Source organism: Coregonus lavaretus, assembly GCF_964263955.1.
Source record: "Coregonus lavaretus genome assembly, chromosome: 38".
Taxonomy (NCBI): domain Eukaryota; kingdom Metazoa; phylum Chordata; class Actinopteri; order Salmoniformes; family Salmonidae; genus Coregonus; species Coregonus lavaretus.
Genome location: NC_140025.1, coordinates 32,041,293 through 32,062,467, shown reverse-complemented (window position 1 = coordinate 32,062,467; position 21,175 = coordinate 32,041,293). Strand labels below are relative to the sequence as shown.

Below are 21,175 nucleotides of genomic sequence, written 5' to 3'. Positions count from 1 at the left end.
ATTACAATCTGTTTCTCCAAATTGCCTTATGAAAGCCTAACACCTCAAGATCGTCTTTTATATCCCAGCTAGTCATGCTGGCAATAGAACAAGCTTTATTTTTAAATTGCGTAAACAACAATAGTATTTGTGTGATGGTGGGGATGCAGGGTTGTGTTCCAAACCAAACAACTACTAGTGTGCTTGATTCAGTTCCTCAATGACACAGCTAGGAGAGCTCAAAAATGCACCTTATAGTTGAAGACTCTTCTTTGAGTCCTAAATGTCCATTGACATTAGTTTGGAGAGGTGTGTGGCCACTTGGAGACACCAGTTAGTCCTCTCATTCAAACCCTTGTAATTTTTTTGTATTATGTTGCACCTACCCCACATTTTCCAGGAATAGTCTTATCATGTTACTGAATGTAACAAATGAGGCGAAAAATACAGTAAATGTAAAATGCACATAAAATCACCAGTGTAATGTTTGAATTCAGTCTTGTGTCAGGTGAACTGTTGTGTCCTCAATTTTGGTCTAATAATTTTCACATAATCTCCAAACTGTTCCTTTTCAATTGCTACCATGCTTATGCATATGCTTTTCATATTTCTTCTGTAAGAAACATTTCAATTTAGCTTTATCCGTATTGGCCAATTCATCATGAAGTTAAAGGGAAAATCCACTCAACAACGTTTGGTATTTTTTTCATTCGTCCACTGTAGATACAGTCCCAACATGTTTTGCATCATCATGATGATGTGGCAAGAGACACTTTGCTTCTTGGAAGTCCAATATCTTGAAAACTTGACACCTGACATGTCAAACATTGTGGGACTGTATCAACAATGAACTAATGAAACAAATACCAAAAAATCGATGTGGAGTGGATTTTCCCTGTAACTCCATAATCTAGAACCATCCACCCAAAATGCTGATGAAGACGATAGTAAAGTTTAACACTTGTTTATTGTTGTAGACTCATGGAGGAGGGACTTCGGTTTGACCAAAACAAACCAGAAGACAGAAACCAAAAGGCATTCCAACCATTTTCTTTATTACATGTGTAATAGGTTAACCATGATATCACTCCAGTCCCAGGGACTACAATATTTTCGATAACCTGTTTATTTATTTATGCCACACTTTACATGAAACATTTTTTTTCTGAAAGCACAATGCCTTTTTGTACTATTTAATTTTATATATGTATAACAAAAGTATAACCGTCAAGAATATAGATAGTGTAGTTTGGTTCTATTTTACAGACTGTAGAGTTGGTGTTTTTTAGTTTAGCTTCTTGTGGGTGAAAGTATTGAGAAATTGTTCAAATGCGTTCCATGTCTTCACTGTTATTTTTAACCACTACTACTGTACAGTACAAGTGTTTGTATATCAATGTCTTTTTAGATTGTGGTAATGATCGCTAATTGTGTTGCATTGGTACATCTAATAGAATGTTGACAAATACAACTGACTAGCATAAGACATTTTCTTGCATGGACATTTTTTTAATGTTTTAATTTAATTAACTAATTATTTAAAATAAAAATGTGTGCAAGGTGTGCTCCCTCACCTGTTAATAGGATCATGTTACTACTGTGAATCACATATTAAAGAGCCATTTACCCTGATGAGGATGTTTTAGACTGAACAAAAATATAAACACAGCAAGTGTTGGTCCTATGTTTCATGAGCTGAAATAAAAGATCCCCGAAATGTTCTATATGCACAATTGCTCTCAAATGTTTTGCACAAATTAGCTTACATCCCTGTCAGTGAGTATTACTCCTTCGCCAAGATAATCCATGCACCTGACAGGTGTGGCATATCAAGACTCTGATTAAATAGTATGATCATTACACAGGTACACCTTGTGCTGGGGTCAATAAAAGGCCACTCTAAAATGTGCAGTTTTGTCACACAACACAATACCACAGATGTGTCAAGTTTTGAGGGAGCGTGCAATTGGCAAGCTGACTGCAGGAATGTCCACCAGAGCTGTTGCCAGAGAATTTAATTTTAATTTCTCTACCATAAGCCTCCAACGCCAGAAACCATCTTCAGGGAAGCTCATCTGCGTGCTCATCATCCTCACCAGGGTTTTGACCTGACTTCAGTTCGGCATCGTAAGCAACTTCAGTGGGCAAATGCTCACCTTTGAAGGCCACGGGTACGCTAGAAAAGTGTGCTCCCAGTTTCAACTGTTCCGGGCAGATGGCAGACATCATGGATGGCGTTGTGTGGAAGAGCGTTTTGCTGAAGTCATTGTTATGAACAGAGTGCCCCAGGGTGGATGTAGTGTTATGGTATGCGCAGCCATAAGCTACAGACAATGAACACAATTGCCTTTTATCGATGGCAATTTGAATGCACAGAGATACTGTGTTGAGATCCTGTTCATCCGCAGCCATCACCTCATGTTTCAGCATAATAATGCACGGCCCAATGTTACAAGGATCTGTACACAATTCCTGGAAGCTGAAAATGCCCCAGTTCTTCCATGGCCTGCATACTCACCAGACATGTCACCCATTGAGCATGTTTGGGATGCTCAGGATTGACGTGTAAACAACGTGTTAATGGCCATACACAAAATAGTCCAAAATAACTTCAAAAAAATAAATAACGGAAAAGTGGTGCGTGCATATGTATTCACCCCCTTTGCTATGAAGCCCCTAAATAAGATCTGGTGCAACGAATTACCTTCAGAAGTCACATAATTAGTTAAATGAAGTCCACCTGTGTGCGATCTAAGTGTCACATGATCTGTCACATGATCTCAGTATATATACACCTGTTTTGAAAGGCCCCAGAGTCTGCAACACCACTAAGCAAGGGGCACCACCAAGCAAGTGGCACCATGAAGACCAAGGAGCTCTCCAAACAGGTCAGGGACAAACTTGTGGAGAAGTACAGATCAGGGTTGGGTTATAAAAAAATATCAGAAACTTTGAACGTCCCACGGAGCACCATTCAATCCATTATTAAAAAATGGAAAGAATATGGCACCACAGCAAACCTGCCAAGAGAGGGCCGCCCACCAATACTCACGGACCAGGCAAGGAGGGCATTAATCAGAGAGGCAACAAAGAGACCAAAGATAACCCTGAAGGAGCTGCAAAGCTCCACAGCGATTGGAGTATCTGTCCATAGGACCACTTTAAGCCGTACACTCCACAGAGCTGGGCTTTACGGAATAGTGGGCCGAAAAAAGCCATTGCTTAAAGAAAAAAATAAGCAAACACGTTTGGTGTTCGCCAAAAGGCATGTGGGAGACTCCCCAAACATATGGAAGAAAGTACTCTGGTCAGATGAGACTAAAATTTAGCTTTTTTGCCATCAAGAAAACGCTGGAGCAAACCCAACACCTCTCATCACTCCGAGAACACCATCCCCACAGTGAAGCATGGTGGTGGCAGCATCATGCTCTAGGGATGTTTTTCATCTGCAGGGACTGGGAAACTGGTCAGAATTGAAGGAATGATGGATGGCGCTAAATACAGAGAAATTCTTGAGGGAAAGCTGTTTCAGTCTTCCAGAGATTTGAGAATTGGACGGAGGTTCACCTTCCATCAGGACAATGACCCTAAGCATATTGCTAAAGCAACACTCAATCTGTCCCTAACAGAGTAAAGAAGATTCCATTTTAATTTGATGATGAGATTTAGTAGGACATCCATGGAAATTCTAATCATGTGTCATGTCAACTGACTAAATATAATACTTTCTAAATTGATATATTTAATGATTTGTGAATGTAATTAATAAATTATCTGTTCCCTCTCCATCGTTTAATCAGTGTGTGTGATTGACAGGAGAGATGATGAGAGGGGCTGAGTTTTGACCATCATCATTATCAGAGGGGCCTAAGCATGGAAAGAGTTTCTCTGTAAAGGTGCATCCAGTGAAAGAGTAGATATGAGACCTGGCCTCCACATCATAAAAGGAGACCTGACCCTCATCATAGTCCACAAACACCCCCACCTTCTGGGGCTTCTCTCTCAGGGATTGGAGGATAGAGTTCGTTCCGTTAAGGTACACATTCTCATCCCTTCGCGACATAGTCCAGAATCCATCCTCAGGTCTCTGTGTGATAATCCTCTTCCTGTCAATGGACTCTCTGGCCACTCCTAAATTCCATCTAGTCTTACCCTTAACTGTCACCTCATAGTAAAATCTTCCTGAGGAGAGGCCATCCTTTCCTAGGACAAACCGATGACAATCAAACCTTTTTGGATTGTGAGGAAGATTCTGTAGTGTGTTTCCACATCTTACTTGTTTTCCATCCTCTGACAGGATGATCCAGGGGTTTGCTGTATCAGGGTCCAGAGTCACATCCCCTGCATACTGCTGAATCCTCTTCAGTTTGACTTCAGGCAGCTTCTCCATCTCTTTATTCAGTGTCTCCTCCAGCTGAGACACAGCTCTCCTAACAGTCCCCACACACAGATCACTGTGAACACTGATCTCAGACCAGTTCTTGGTGGGTGGAGGGTTGCACACTAGGGATAGGAAGCTCTGGAGAAGTTGGAGGTGGTCCTCACTGTGGGAGAGCTGCTTCAGCTCAGTGCTTCTCCTCTTTAGATCAGTGATTTCCTGCTCCAGTTCTTTAATGAGCCCTTCAGCCTGCCTCTCTACTGCTAAATGCTTCTCCTCAATTACCTTAACAAGCTCACCCTGGCTTTTCTTAATGGAGCGCACCAGAGAAGTGAAGACTTGCACGCTCTCTGCTATCTCGGTCTCTGCGCCTCTCTTGCTGAGATCTACTGAGAGTTTGATCCTTTTAACCTTCTTCAGTCGCTCCTGGATAATCTGCTGCACTTCTGCCTCAGTTTTCCCCAGTTGAGCCTTCCTCTCTCCACACTCTTCCTCTATAGGGACAGTGTCATGAGTCTTGTGGTCTGCCTCAGTGCAGAACTGACACACACATGTCTGGTCAGTCCTACAGAACATCTCCAGGAGTCTGTCATGCTTCTTACACATCCTGTCTTCTAGGTTCACCACAGGGTCAATCAGTTTGTGTCTCTTTAAGGGTGAGGCTATTTGATGAGGCTCCAGGTGAGTCTCACAGAACGAGGTCTGACACACTAGGCAGGACTTCATGGCCTTGCGCTTCGTCCCAGTGCAGACATCACAGGGCACTATTTTATGTTTAGAAGGGGATCCATTTCTACCTCTTTCTCTCATCTTTTTAAAATTCTCGACAACCTCTCTGAACGTTGTATTGACACGAAGCTTAGGTCGTCTGGAGAATTTCTGCTGACACAGTGGACATTGACACAGGTCCTTGCTATTCCAGTACTTTGTGACACAGGCCATGCAGAAGTTGTGTCCACATGAAGTGGTGACTGGCTCAGTGAACACATCCAGACAGATAGAGCACAGGTACTGCTCTTCAGACTGGAGACTGCTGGAGGAAGCCATATCTAGACAGAGAAGGTGGAACTATAAATTATTTCCTGGAATGAGTCAGCTCCCGATAGTTTCAGTTCCATTGTCAACACGGCATTTAGAGACACTAACCAATCTTGATTAAAGTTGTTTAACCATACAACATACAGTATAAATTAGTCAATGTACAAAATAAAGTTAAACATACAGTAGGTACTGTAGTTGATAAAGAAAACAGGAGAATGCAAGAATTCACACAGTATAATTTATCTTCACCTGCCCTTGTTAATCTCTACTCACCTGTAACTGTGCGTGAAAGAGTGTGGGTGCTTTCTCAGATTTTTTGGTACTATATACTGTAGTATTCTTTTTAAAACAGAGACTGCGTAGCTGTCGTAACAGATTTTTCAGAAGAGTTTGAGACAGTTTACTTGTGTGCGCAACACACAGTACGTCTAAACACTTCAGTTTCACTTAAAGTGATGTTGACATGCTCCTCCCCACCCAGTGCTGCTCTGTGCTCTGGAACATAATTAACCCTTCACATGGCTGATCTCTATTCATTCTTTGTTTCATAGTAACGTGAGTCAGCATTTCAGAAAGGCCCCTTGTCATTGCTACGCATCCAATCAAAACACGTTGTAAAGAACAACTTTGCATCCTTGAATGGAACATTCCATGTTACAACTTATTTACAAAGGACATCATATGCTCAAATCTCCTCAAATGGAGCTTCCAAGTAGTCATTAGTCTCTACATTAACAGCACTCACAGACAGCTAACTAACAGTATGTTATGTGTACGTATATGTAGCTTTCACCATCATATCTACTCCTGTATCAGACCAGGGTTCATCGTGTATTTCTTCTTCTGTCAAATACGTTAGCTGCACTTGATTGAGCTTCCCAGGTGCAATATAACCAATATAATAGTCCCAGAAGTACAAACCCCACCAATCTGGCACCATAGAAATATAATTATTAAATGTCTATGTCTGGCACTCCATATACAGGCTCAGTCAAACGCTCAAAGTGCCTGAAAGAAAACAAATACTATTTGAATCCAGGTCTGTCCGGTATCAGTTTGACTATTTCCTAACTCCATTTTATTCTACCCTGTGGTGGATATCAGGAATACATCCCAGATGACCCTGACCTCCATCATGTCCTCATTCTGCGACTGGCCCACTTCTGTGACGAGTACTGAGGATACGAAGAGGCAGGACACAGACGCAGGAATCAACAAGGTCAAGGTTTACTTAACAATGAGAAAGAGAATAACAAGGAGCGAGTAAACGACACGACGCTAACAATTACACACAACAATGACTGAACAGTCCAGCTCTATATAGTGGTGGTGATGGGATGATGAGGAGCAGGTGCGCTGGAGGTGATTAGGGTGTGTTGGGTTTCCATTCCTGTGTTGCCGAGGTGGTGCACTCAGACCGGTGACTCAGTAGACCGGCGAATCAGAGCGCCGGAGGGGAGCAACGGGAGGAGACGTCCTTGGTCCTTCTGCCGACTAATGGCCCTCTGGAGATGGACATGGGCGGCATCCCAGACCTGTCCGGCCCTGTGGAACCACTCGTCGACAGCGGACGCATCGGTCTGACAGGGTGTCCAATTGGCCAGGGCCGGCAAGTACCCCAGGACGCATTGGAAGGGAGTTGGCCCTGTGGAGGAGTGAACGAGGGAGTTCTGGGCATATTCTGGATGGGCGCGGTGGTGAACCTCTCCTTCAGCCTCTTGAAGGCAGCGTCAGCATCAGGGTTCCAGGCCAGCTTCTGAGGCCCACCCTTAAGGAGAGAGGTGAGCGGGGCGGCTATGGAGCTGAAGGACCTGATGAAATGCCGGTAGAAATTGGCAAAGCCCAGGAACCTCTGTAGGCCCTTGGTGGTTGGGACTGGCCATGACCTAACGGCGTCTGTCTTTTCTCTTTCCATGAACACCCCCTGAGGACTGATCGTGTATCCCAGGAAAGAGATGGCCTGTTGGTGGAATTCGAATTTCTCCCCCTTCACCAACAGGCTGTGTTCCTGGAGGCGGAGTAGGACAGCTCTGATGTCCCTGACGTGCTCCTCGAACGTAGCCGCGTAGATCAGGATATCGTCGATTTACACCACCACCTGTTTACTCAGCATGTCTCGGAACACGTCATTGACGAAGGACTGGAATACAGAAGGTGGGTTGGCGAGGCCTTAGGGCATGACGCAGTATTCATTGTAGCCTGAGGTAGTGCTGAAAGCCGTCTTCCACTCGTCTCCTTCCCGGATTCGGATCAGGATGTTGGTGCTCCTCAGGTCCAACTTGGTAAAGTACCGGGCCCCTCATAGCTGCTCGATGGCCAACGGAACAAGAGGGAGGGGGTACCGGTACTTGGTGGTGACTGCGTTCAGCCCCATGTAGTCAAAGCATGGCCTGAGTCCTCCGTCTTTTTTTGCCATGAAGAAGAAGCTGGCGGAGGCAGGAGAGGTAGAGCGTCTGATGAACCCCTGTTTCAGGGTCTCCGCCACATTCTTCTCCATGGCCTCAGTCTCCGCCCTGGAAAGGGAGTAAATGCGACTCTTCGGGGGGTTGTTGTCCCGCCATCAGGTCAATGGTGCAGTCCCAGGGCGTGTGAGGAGGGAGACTTAGCCTCTGATGAAGAGAAGATATCAGAGAGATCTGCGTACTCACGTGGAATGTTGGGCTGGAGGGCGGAATCCGGACTCTCCACTGAAGTGTTCTAATTTTGTTACTGATCAAGGTAGAAAAAGTGTGAATCAGAAATGTTAAACAAGGAATTATTTCAGATGTTTGGAAGGTTTTCCAAAAACATAAAAAACAACAGAAGTCAAATTCCACATGGGGATGAACAAATAACTCAGTCTAGGTAGATTTGACCTTGCCTGACGACTCACACTGAATTATTTAGCTGCTCTATCGATAAGAAACAAACGTTTGTGGGCGTGGCGTTTGGCCAGAGCAATGAGTCTGGGTAGCCAGGCAAGATTTGACCATTAGCAGCAAGAAATATCCCAGATTATGCCTTTAAACACACTCACTTTCGCTCATACCAACCACCAGTTTGTCAAGTCAAACCAGACAATGGGTGGAGAACTAAAGCTGAATGTATTTTCTGTTTGTAGGAAAATGCCTGTGATCGCTGTATGCTGAAAGCCTGCATCTGCTGCTTGTGGAGCCTGAAGAAGTGTCTAACATACCTGAATCAAGTAAGTGTTCTATCAGAATCAGATTGATTTTCATGTGAGACATTGATTATTCTTACTATTACACATGTTATATCATTGACAACAATCTATTTTACAATGGAGACTCATTCCAAGATGACGGCAATCACACATTGTTATTGATGATACTCCTGTCTCCTGTTCACCACAGAACGCGTACACGGCCACAGAGATCAACAGCACCAGTTTCTGTACGTCGGCGTGCAACGCCTTCGTCATCCTGGTAGAGAATGCCTTCAGAGTGGCCACCATCAACACCGTGGGGGACTTTGTCCTCTTTCTTGGAAAGGTAGCGGCCACATAGCGATCATGTAACAATTAACTCATTAGGAATTTGGGGCACCACGGAAGAAGTTGTTTAACGAGTTACCATCTCCCGAATTAAACTCTTAGAAGATATATATATATGTTATATACCAATAACAGTCACTTATTAATCATTACCTCATCAGTCTCATTATGAACGTCGCATAATCCTTGAACCTGCAAGAACCCTAACCTTACTTATGAATCAACAATACACAAATTGGCTTAAATATTTATTTACTAGCTAACTAAATAATAACACAGAATACAGACATACTTAATGCATGAGAAAAGTCCCTAGCGGACTAACAAAAGCATGACTGCTTTGTTATCAAAAAGGGAGGGGTCAATAGAAGGAGAGAGAGAGGGACAAAGAGAGTCGAACTTATCGTACATACATTTGGAAACTACGCTCACGGTAATCAGAATACTTATCACCCTAACCGCCGGCCGTTTGGATAAGAAATGCAATGTATTTACGTGTAGAATGTCTTCTCCGTTGTCTCTCTGTTGAAACCAATCACTCCTATGGGGAAGGTGTCGATGGGTGTTGTCCACCAGAGGTCACAATGTCCTTTGTAGAGCTTCTCTGGTAGTGAAGTGGTTGTTAGACAGATACTTCAGATGTACCAACGGTTGTCTGAGATGGGATTGTCCTTGCCACCTCGTGTCTTTAGTCAAAGTTCTAGACTACTTTACATGCCAGCTGCAGACTGGTAATGCTACGGTCTAGTGAGTTTCTTCTTCTTGTGTAGAGATTGAGAGTTTCAGAGTTTCTCACCATTTCAAACGTGTGGACTAATGTCTCATGTTTCCTGGTCTTAGAGTTTCAACTATTTGTAACGTTCAGCTCGCGCTGTACGTCGGTTGGTCTGTTTGGTCTAACCATTTAAAGCCGTGTAGCCACAGCTCCACGCTTCCTGGTCTGATGTATATTTAGTTACCAAGGCTTTTATCCTCGGGTAAAAAGGGGGCGTTCCATCACGCCGACACAATGTCTGTGCTCACTTGGGCGTGGTTACTGACTGGGCAAAAGTTCTAATGAGAAAACAATTATCTTATTAGAAGGCTAAAATCACATTGCTATCTTAACCAAAATACTCTCATACTTAATCATATATTTAATTCAACATTTAGATGTAAACTTGACAAGTAGAATATGTACACTTTCCGAGTTACAGTTATTTCTTGATACCATCCTTAATGACATCACAAAATAATAAACAATTTGAAATGATTTTTCTTTTAGATCCCCACTGACAATTCCACACATTTGCATGTCAGAAATAATGTTCCAGTGTCCAATCTTTTGACGTTACAGTTTTTAGACGGGCCACAAAGGCATTCCTTTGGCGGATACTGAAAGGCAGAGAGAGAAAGTTTCTCTCCTGCATAAATTTAGGACCCAGTGTTAAGGTGTCAAGACCGGCACAGCCCCCCTTCCCCTCTTCTGTGGGAGAGAGGGGGTCTGGCTATCTTCAAACATTTTCCTAGCTGATGGGTCCTTTGATCCACTGTCAGGAGAGTCATGATACCCTTTCCTCTTTTCTCCCTTTCTCACCCTCCTTTCTCTTCATCTTTTCCTTCGTGTCCAGGTACTGATCGTCTCGTGCACTGCGTTCACCGGTGTATTGTCTCTCAACTACCAGCAGGACTACACGGTGTGGGTGTTTCCGCTGCTCATCGTCTGTCTGTTCTCCTGGCTGGTGGCCCACTGCTTCCTGTCTGTCTTTGAGATCGTGGTGGACGTTCTATTCCTCTGCTTCGCCGTGGACACCAAGCACAATGACAGCAGCCCCAGCCAAAAGTTCTACATGGACTAGGCCCTCATGGTGAGGGGAAGGGAGGCGAGGCTGGGTGGGTGGGAGACTATGGCTGCGTCCCGATTCTCCACCAGTCATGGATTAAAAAGGAATGGATTGGTGTAATCATTGGCTAGAAGGATTTTCAACCATTGTTAACTTCATGTTGTGTTCACTTTAGAAGAAGGGTGGAGAATTGGGACGTAGCCTTATATATGTCTCTGTTCCATTATCCACACTATCATTCCAATTACATCAGGACAAACATTCTTAGTGTTATGCTACTGTGGATAATGGAACATAGCCTGTGTTTTTACAGTGTACCACTTTAATCATTTTCTTTATGGTGAATAGCGTTTATGCACATATTACACTAAATTATACTTGCCCCCTATCATGTCAACACAGAACACACACGGTCACTCTCTCTCTCTCTTCTCTCTCCCTCTCTCCAGGAGTGTGTAGAGAACAGTAAGAAAATGTTGTAAAGGGATCGGCCCGAGACGGTCATGAGATGAAGCACATGGGGAGTTAACAAAACCCTTCCAACAGAGAATAGATCGTTTTTTTAGGTGTTAAGGTTGAAAATGTGGGCACTGATAAGCATTTAAATTGGAAGTCAGTGGCTGTACAGTAACATGCTATAAATGACGTCAGAGCTCAGGCTCTGCACCTTGCAGCGCTATATGGGTTTTGACTGACAGCTGTTCTGAAGTTCAACACTGCACGCGACAAGAAGTTGCCACCTTCCCGCCCCTTTATTGGGCAACTTTTGATTGCTTGAGTGAGGGAAATGCTGTAAATTAAGAGGACTCTATGTATTTTGAAAGATGAGACGTTGAGGATTATAAGAAATACCGCTTTGATGTCATACAAGTAAGCCAAACACCTGTGAGTCCAAATGTGTACTTCACATTTCCATATTAACAACTCATGTCATATACAATGCCAACGTTTTTGATCACTATGTGTGATGTCAAGTTACAAGATGACATGGCGTAATACCCTGGGTTGTTCTGAACAGAATGAGCCTATTTTTGTATATTGTGAAGAACATTTGCAGCAGAACAAGCACGTGAATGTACTCATTGCTCCTTACTATGCAGACCAAAATTACAATCTGTTTCTCCAAATTGCCTTATGAAAGCCTAACACCTCAAGATCGTATTTAATAACCTAGCTAGTCATGCTGGCAATAGAACAAGCTTTCTTTTTGGATTGCGTAAACAACAATAGTAATTGTGTGATGGCGGGGATGCAGGGTTGTGTTCCAAACCAAACAACTACTAGTGTGCTTGCTCTAGTTCCACAACGGCACAGCTAGGAGAGCACAAAAACGCACCTTATAGTTGAAGACTCTTCTTTGAGTCCTAAATGTCCATTGACATTACTTTGGAGAGGTGTGTGGCCACTTGGAGACACCAGTTAGTCCTCTCATTCAAACCCTTGTCATTTTTTTGTATTATGTTGCACCTACCCCACATTTTCCAGAAATAGTCTTATCATTTTACTGAATGTAACAAATGAGGCGAAAAATACAGTAAATGTAAAACACACATAAAATCACCAGTGTAATGTTTGGATTCAGTCTTGTGTCAGGTGAACTGTTGTGTCCTCAATTTTGGTCTAATAATTTTCACATAATCTCCAAACTATTCCTTTTCAATTGCTACCATGCTTATGCATATGCATTTCATATTTCTTCTGTAAGAAACATTTCAATTTAGCTTTATCCATATAGGCCAATTCATCATGAAGTTAAAGGGAAAATCCATTCAACAACATGTGGTATTTTTTTCATTCGTCCACTGTAGATACAGTCCCAACATGTTTTGCATCATCATGATGATGTGGCAGGTGACACTTTGCTTCTTGGAAGTCCAATATCTTGAAAACTTGACACCTGACATGTCAAACATTGTGGGACTGTTCAACAATGAACTAATGAAACAAATACCAAAAAATCGATGTTGAGTGGATTTTCCCTGTAACTCCAGAATCTAGAACCATCCACCCAAAATGCTGATGAAGACGATAGTAACGTTTAACACTTGTTTATTGTTGTAGACTCAGGGAGGAGGGACTTCGGTTTGACCAAAACAAACCAGAAGACAGAAACCAAAAGGCATTCCAACCATTTTCTTTATTACATGTGTAATAGGTTTACCATGATATTTGTTAAATATATTGTCTTATGTTAAAGGAAAAGCATTATCATAACTGACAATCCCCATATTGTGGCAACATTGAGTCATTACTGCTTATTGAGTTCGTAATACTCTATACATAGAAAAAGGATTATCTATGACAGTATCTCTATTTATGAATGCAAACAGAGTTTTAACCCGGAATATTTTTAATAACATTTTTAGCAGAGTAATAAAACAACAAAAATAAGCAATGTCCACCTGTGTTTGTGAGAGCTGTTGGGTAAGAGAGGTTCAGATCAATGGGGACATGGGTTTGTGTCTGTATGTCATTAAGATATCCACTAAGAGGGAGAAACAATAAAACGATATATAGTGAATTCAATCTACACACAATACCCCATAATGACAAAGATAAAAACACGTTTTTATACATTTTTGCAAAGAAAACAATAAAATAATAATAATACTGGAAATATCACATGTAGATAAGTACTGTCAAATAAATTGAACACACTCCCCCCTCATATAGTTACAGTGCCTTGCAAAAGTATTCCTCCCCCTTGTAGTTTTTCCTATTTTGTTGCATTACTACCTTTAATTTAAATGGATTTTTATTTGGATTTCATGTAATGGACATACCAAAATAGTCCAAATTGGTGAAGTGAAATGAAAAAATAACTTGTTTCAAAAAATGCGAAAAAATTAATTACAGAAAAGTGGTGCATTCAAATATATTCACCCCCTTTGCTATGAAGCACCTAAATAAGATCTAAATAAATTAAATACATTTTAATCCCACTTTGTAACAAGAAAATGTGAAGAAATCCAAGGGGTATGAATACTTTTGCAAGGCACTGCAGTTTCAGTGCCAATATTGAGTTTTGAAGTACTTTCTGAATTCCTGTTCAGAAGAGTGCAGAGAAAGTTGACAATGATTGTTTATTCCACATAAGGAAACATGCACAGCTGAGGAACATACTTCCTAATAAAATAGATATTCTGATGATTGGGATTTCTAGAATAAAGAATATAATTAGACCATTCAGATTGCCAGTTAATTTTAGTGACTGAAGGTGAGACATCTCTCTTCCATTGGAGGCTGCTGAGGGGAGGACAGCTCATAATAATGGCTGTAACGGAGCAAATGGAATGGCATCAAACACATGGAAACCATGTTGGATGTATTTGAAACCATTCCACATATTCCGCTCCAGCCATTACCACGAGCCAGTCCTCCCCAATTAAGGTACCACCAACCTCCTGTGCTCTCTTCCATAGTTGGTCAATTGGCAGGGGCTTCTGAGATGCTTTTAAGAAATGCAAGTATAGATCAGAAACCAGTCCCCTGGGATTAGACCGGTTCTCTCAAATTTAGCGGAGGGCGTCAATTGGTAGTGTTTCGCATCAAGGGACACCCTAATCTTACATGTCAGAGCAAAGTTTTAAATAAAAGAAGAAGGATTTGCCTGGTAAATTTAAACATTGTTTGTAAATCCTGGAATGCACAGAGCCCTCCCTCATTGAGGAGCCTGCCCTCATTAAAATGCATTCAATGCCATCACTGTTATTTTGTAACTACTACTACTGTACACTAGAAGTGTTTGTATATCAATGTACTTTTAGATTGTGGTAATGATGATCATGGTCGCTACTTGCGCTGCATTGGTACATCTAATACAATTTTGACAAATACAGCTGACTAGCATAACATACATTGTCTTGCATGGACATTTTTGGAAATGTGATTTTTTTTTATTCTAAATTTGTACAAGGTGTTCTCCCTCACCTGTTAACAAGATCATGTTACTACTGTGGATAAAATATGAGGGAGACATTTACTCTGATGAGGATGTTTTATATTAGTTTAATATATTAAATGCAGGTCGTACAAGTGCTGAGGTTGTCTTATGTCAGAGGCAATGCATGACCAGAACTGGAAATCCCTAAATTGTGGAAACACTGAGTCATTACTGCTTATTGAGTTTGTAATATTGTATCCATGAAAAAAGGGATTCTATATGACTGTATCTCTATTCCCTTCATGAGTTTTAACCAATAATATTTTTGATAACATTTTTATGCAGAGTAATAAAAGAAAGGAAAACAAGCTTTGGGGCAAGACAGGATACGTTCTAAGGGGGACATGTTTTTTTTCAGGGTGTCCTAAAAACAGTGTATATCCCCAACAATAAAACAGTACATTTAATGAATACAGTGAAATGCTTGTGATTGTGATGTGTTAATTAGGAAATAGCCCCGTATCAGCCCAGGGTTCAAAGTATTTGTTTTTCTGTTGAATACGTTAGGTGCACTTGATTGTTCTCTCCTGATGCAACGGAAGCAATTAAATAGTCCCAAAAGTACAGACCCTGCCCATCTGGCACTCCATACCTGCTCAATCAAACGCTCAAAGTATTTCAAAGAAAACAAATATCTTGTGAACCCAGGTCTGTCCTGTATGAGTTTGTATATTTCTAACTCTGCTTTTCCTGTACCTTGTGGTGGACATTAGGAATAAATCCCAGCTGCCGCTGACCCACATCCTGTCATCTATGCTGCGTCTTGCCCGCTACCACCTGGGCACTGTGGCCAAAGGCTCCTTCATCATCTCCCTGGTGGAGATCCCTCACCTCATCCTCACCTACATCTACAACCAAAAATATGTGTTTTATCATAATCACTACCCAAGAAAGCAAAGGTAACTGAACTAAATGACTATCGCCCTGTAGCACTCACCTCTGTCATCATGAAGTGCTTTGAGAGACTAGTCAAGGATCACATCACCTCTACCTTACCTGTCACCAAAGACCCACTTCAATTTGCTTACCGCCCCAATAGATCCACAGACGATGCAATTGCCATCACACTGCACACTGCCCTATCCCATCTGGACAAGAGGAATACCTATGTAAGAATGCTTTTCATTGACTATAGCTCAGCATTCAACACCATAGTACCCTCCAAGCTCATCATTAAGCTTGAGGGCCTGGGTCTGAACCCCGCCCTGTGCAACTGGGTCCTGGACTTCCTGACGGGCCGCCCCCAGGTGGTGAAGGTAGGAAACAACATCTCCACTTCGCTGATCCTCAACACTGGGGCCCCACAAGGGTGCATGCTCAGCCCCCTCCTGTACTCCCTGTTCACCCATGACTGTGTGGCCAAGCACTCCTCCAACTCAATCATCAAGTTTGCAGATGACACAACAGTAGTAGGCTTGATTACCAACAATGACGAGACCGCCTATAGGGAGGAGGTGAGGGCTCTGGGAGTGTGGTGCCAGGAAAATAACCTCTCACTCAACATCAACAAAACAAAGGAGATGATCGTGGACTTCAGGAAACAGCAGAGGGTGCACCCCCCTATCCACATCGACAGGACCGCAGTGGAGAAGTTGGAAAGCTTCAAGTTCCTTGGTGTACACATCACCGACAAACTGAAATGGTCCACCCACGTAGACAGTGTGATGAAGAAGGTGCAACAGAGCCTCTTCAACCTCAGGAGGCTGAAGAAATGTGGCTTACCACCTAAAACCCTCACAAACCTTTACAGATGCACAATTGAGAGCATCCTGTCGGGCTGTATCACCGCATGGTATGGCAACTGCACTGCCCACAACCGCAGGGCTCTCCAGAGGGTGGTGCGGTCTGCTGAACGCATTACCGGGGGCAAACTACCCGCCCTCCAAGACACATACAGCACCCGATGTCACAGGAAGGCCAAAAAGATCATCAAGGACATCAACCACCCGAGCCACTGCCTGTTCACCCCGCTATCATCCAGAAGGCGAGGTCAGTACAGGTGCATCAAAGCTGGGACTGAGAGAATGAAAAACAGCTTCTATCTCAAGGCCATCAGACTGTTAAATAGCCATCACTAGCACATTAGAGGCTGCTGCTGCCTATTGAAATCACTGGCCACTTTAAGAAATGGAACACTAGTCACTTTAATAATGTTTACATATCTTGCACTACTCATCTCATATGTATATACTGCATTCTATTCTATAGTATTCTTCTGTATCTTAGTCCATGCCGCTCTGTCATTGCTTGTCCATATATGTATATATTCTTAAATCCCATTCCTTACTTTTTTGTGTGTATTGGGTATATGTTGTGAAATTCTTAGATATTACTGCATTGTCGGAACTAGAAGCACAAGCATTTCGCTACACCCGCTATAACATCTGCTAAACATGTGTATGTGACAAATAAAATGTGATTTGATTTGAAACCAACAACCAGCTCAATGGCACATTACTTCCCTTATCATATTTACTGTCTTAGATACACAGACAGCTCAATGGAAAAGTATGTCCTTTATCGAAGTACAGAACTGTAGAACCAGCTCAAAGGCTGAGTATGTATTTTACAACATTCACTTATACAGTTTCAAAAACAAAATTAAAAGGGACAATCTGTGATTGCTACATCAATATTTTGATGGATAAATGAATGATATATACCCATTGATTCTTGAAAAATATAACTTATAAATGCTTCATGACCATAGTTCAACTGTCACACCCCATGAGAATCCAAAATATACACTTGTTTGTCTCCAATGTTTGTAAACATTGTAAATGTAAACAAACTATATAGCCTCAAACCATGGTTAAAACAATGATTTTGATATACTGGATGGTCAGTCCTTGCATCCATAGCTCCGTCTATTATTCTAAGAGTGGTTACATTTCTCCAGGCCCATCCCTCAGCTTTTTACCAAAACAGAAGCTGGGAGGCCACTTTGTTATTGTTTCAACTGTGGATTTGCTCTTTAAAGTCATATTTATCTACATCCACAACCAGTTCAAAGGCTGAGTTTGGCCTTTATCATCAGATTTACTTAGAGAGGGAATAAGAGAGAAACAGAGAAAATGAATATCACTTTAAAGGATAGTTATCCGTCTGTAAAATAATTATGGGTAAATAATCAAAGCAACACAACTTTTATTACTTATTTTATTTACGTTAATTCCACTTGAGTCTTCATTTTCAGTAAATACAAGCATTTATTAGCCATGTTAAGATGTACAGAACACTTTACATTTTCATTTGGTGATACAATTTCAGAGGACATCCGTGGACATTCGAATCATGTGACATGTCAACCTGACTAAATACACTAATTTGTAAACATATTGATACATGTAATGATTTGTAAATGTGCATTTTAAAATATCTGTTAGGACAAACAGTTCTCTCTCCATCATTTAATCAGCCTGTGTGAGTGACAGGAGAGATGATGAGAGGGGCTGAGTTTTGACCATCATCATTACCAGAGGGGCCGAAGTATGGATAGAGCTTCTCTGTAAAGGTGCAGATATGAAAGAGTAGATATGAGACCTGGCCTCCACATCATAAAAGGAGACCTGACCCTCCTCATAATCAACAAACCCCAACATTTTGGGGCTTCTCTCTCAGGGAGAGGAGGATATAGTGGGAGGTAAAGGCTTGGTACTCATTCTCATCCTTTAGCATCACAGTCCAGAGTCCATCCTCAGGTGTCAGTGTGATATTCTCCTTCCTGTCAGTGGACTCTCTTGCCACTCCTAAAACCCATGAAGTCTTCCCCTTAACAATCACCTCATATTAAAATCTCCCTGAGGAGAAGCCATTCTTTCCAAGAACAATGGCAAAACGATCAAACCTTTTTGGATTGTCAGAAAGTTTCTGTGGTGTGTCTCCATATCTTACTTGTTTCCCATCTTCAGACAGGATGAGCCAGGGATGTGCTGTATCAGGGTCCAGAGTCACATCCACTGCATACTGCTGAATCCTCTTCAGTTTGACTCCAGGCAGCTTCTCCATCTCTTTATTCAGTGTCTCCTCCAGCTGAGACACAGCTCTCCTCACAGTCCCCACACACAGATCACTGTGAACACTGACATCAGACCAGTCCTTGGTGGGTGGAGGGGTGCACACTAGGGATTGGAAGCTCTGGAGAAGTTGGATGTTGTCCTCAGTCTGTGAGAGCTGCTTCAGCTCAGTGCTTCTCCTCTTTAGCTCAGTGATTTCCTGCTCCAGCTCTTTAATGAGCCCTTCAGCCCGCCTCTCAAATGCTTCCTGCTTCTCCTCAATCACCTCAATTAGCTCAGCCTGGCTTTTCTCAATGGAGAGCACCAGAGCAATGAAAACCTGCACGCTGTCTGCTATCTCTCTCTCTCTGCATATCTCTTGCTGAGATCTACTGAGAGTTTGATCTCTTTAACCTTCTGCAGACTCTCCTGGATAATCTGCTGCACTTCTGCCTCAGTTTTCCCCAGCTGAGCCTTCCTCTCTCCACACTCTTCCTCTATATGGACAGTGTCATGAGTCTTGTGGTCTGCCTCAATTCAGAACTGACACACACATGTCTGGTCAGTCCTACAGAACAGCTCCAGGATTCTGTCATGCTTCTTACACATCCTGTCTTCTAGGTTCACCACAGGGTCGATCAGTTTGTGTCTCTTTAAGGGTGGGGCTATCTGATGAGGCTCCAGGTGAGTCTCACAGTAAGAGGTCTGACACACCAGGCAGGACTTCAGGGCCTTGCGCTTCGTCTCAGTGCAGACGTCACAGGGCACTTTTCCGAGTTTGGGAGCGGACTCATCGTCACTTCTGTCTCATTTTTTTTTTTATTCTCTACAACCTCTCTTAACGTTGTTTTGACACGAAGCTCAGGTCGTCTGTAGAATTTCTCCTTACACAGTGGACACTGCCACAGGTCATTGCTATCCCAGTACTTTGTGACACAGGCCATGCAGAAGTTGTGTCCACATGAAGTGGTGACTGGCTCAGTAAACACATCTAGACAGATAGAGCACAGGAACTGCTCTTCAGACAGGAGAATGCTGGAGGAAGCCATATCTAGAGCGAGATGGTGGAACTAGAGATTATTTCCTTGAATGAGTCATGTCTCGATAATTTTTGTGCTATCGCCAACATAACATTAAAGGTTTAACCATACAACGAACATACAGTTTAGAATAGTCAATTTACCAAATATAGTTAAACATAGGTACTGTAAAAGAAAACAGGAGAATAGAAGAATTTGCACAGTAGAATGTATTTTGATCTGCCCTTGTAAATCTCTACTCACCTGAAGAGAGTTTGATTTCTCTGATCTTTCTGACCAAAGAAAGCCCTGGAGCGTCAGTTTGAGAGAGTTTGCTTGTGTGTGCAACATGCAATATGTCTAGCAACTTTAGTTTCACATTAGCAAAGTGACATCAACATGCTCCTCCCCACCCAGTGCTGCTCTGTGCCCTGGAAAATAATTAACCCTTCACATGGCTGATCTCTATTCATTATTGATATTATATATTTTTTTATTTGACAATTTAAAAAACACAACCACACATGTGGATACAATGCATTTAAAAATCATTGAGGATAACATAAAAAAAGTTTAGAAACGTATTTCCATTGTGGTCCTCTTGTTTACAAAATACACAATTCATTAATGAACAACAAATTAAAGATCGACAGCAAATGGAGTTCAGGCAGTTTGGAAAAGATTTGCTTCCCAATCGAAAAAAAAGTGTATTTTAATATATTACAAGTATTGTAAAGTATACTTAAGTTTACGAAAAATTCTAATCATATATATACAGTTGAAGTCGGAAGTTTACATACACTTAGGTTGGAGTCATTAAAACTCGTTTTTCAACCACTCCACAAATTTCTTGTTAACAAACTATAGTTTTGGCAAGTCGGTTAGGACATCTACTTTGTGCATGACACAAGTCATTTTTTCCAACAATTGTTTACAGACAAATTTATTTCACGTATAATTCACTGTATCACAATTCCAGTGGGTAGGAAGTTTACATACACTAAGTTGACTGTACCTTTGAACAGCTTGGAAAATTCCAGAAAATGATGTCATGGCTTTAGAAGCTTCTGATAGGCTAATTTACATCATTTGAGTCAATTGGAGGTGTACCTGTGGATGTATTTCAAGGCCTACCTTCAAACTCAATGCCTCTTTGCTTGACATCATAGGAAAATCAAAATAAATCGTAGAACTCCACAAGTCTGGTTCATCCTTGGGAGCAATTTCCAAATGCCTGAAGGTACCACGTTCATCTGTACAAACAATAGTACGCAAGTATAAACTCCATGGGACCACGCAGCCGTCATACCGCTCAGGGATGAGATGCGTTCTGTCTCCTACAGATGAAGGTACTTTGGTGCGAAAAGTGCAAATCAATCCCAGAACAACAGCAAAGGACCTTGTGAAGATGCTGGAGGTACAAAAGTATCTATATCCACAGTAAAACGAGTCCAATATCGACATAACCTGAAAGGCCGCTCAGCAAGGAAGAAGGCACTGCTCC

General features: G+C 42.0%; 1 pseudogene across 1 annotated transcript; it reads right to left on the bottom strand.

The window, feature by feature from the left end:
- Window positions 1-3,442: 3,442 nt before the first annotated feature.
- On the bottom strand, window positions 3,443-20,004 carry LOC311112141 (annotated as a pseudogene). The gene is made up of 3 exons: window positions 19,936-20,004; window positions 18,077-19,703; window positions 3,443-5,406 (listed from the first exon to the last, which is right to left on the bottom strand). The product of its transcript is annotated as an uncharacterized misc_RNA (transcript).
- Between the last annotated feature and the right edge of the window lie 1,171 nt (window positions 20,005-21,175).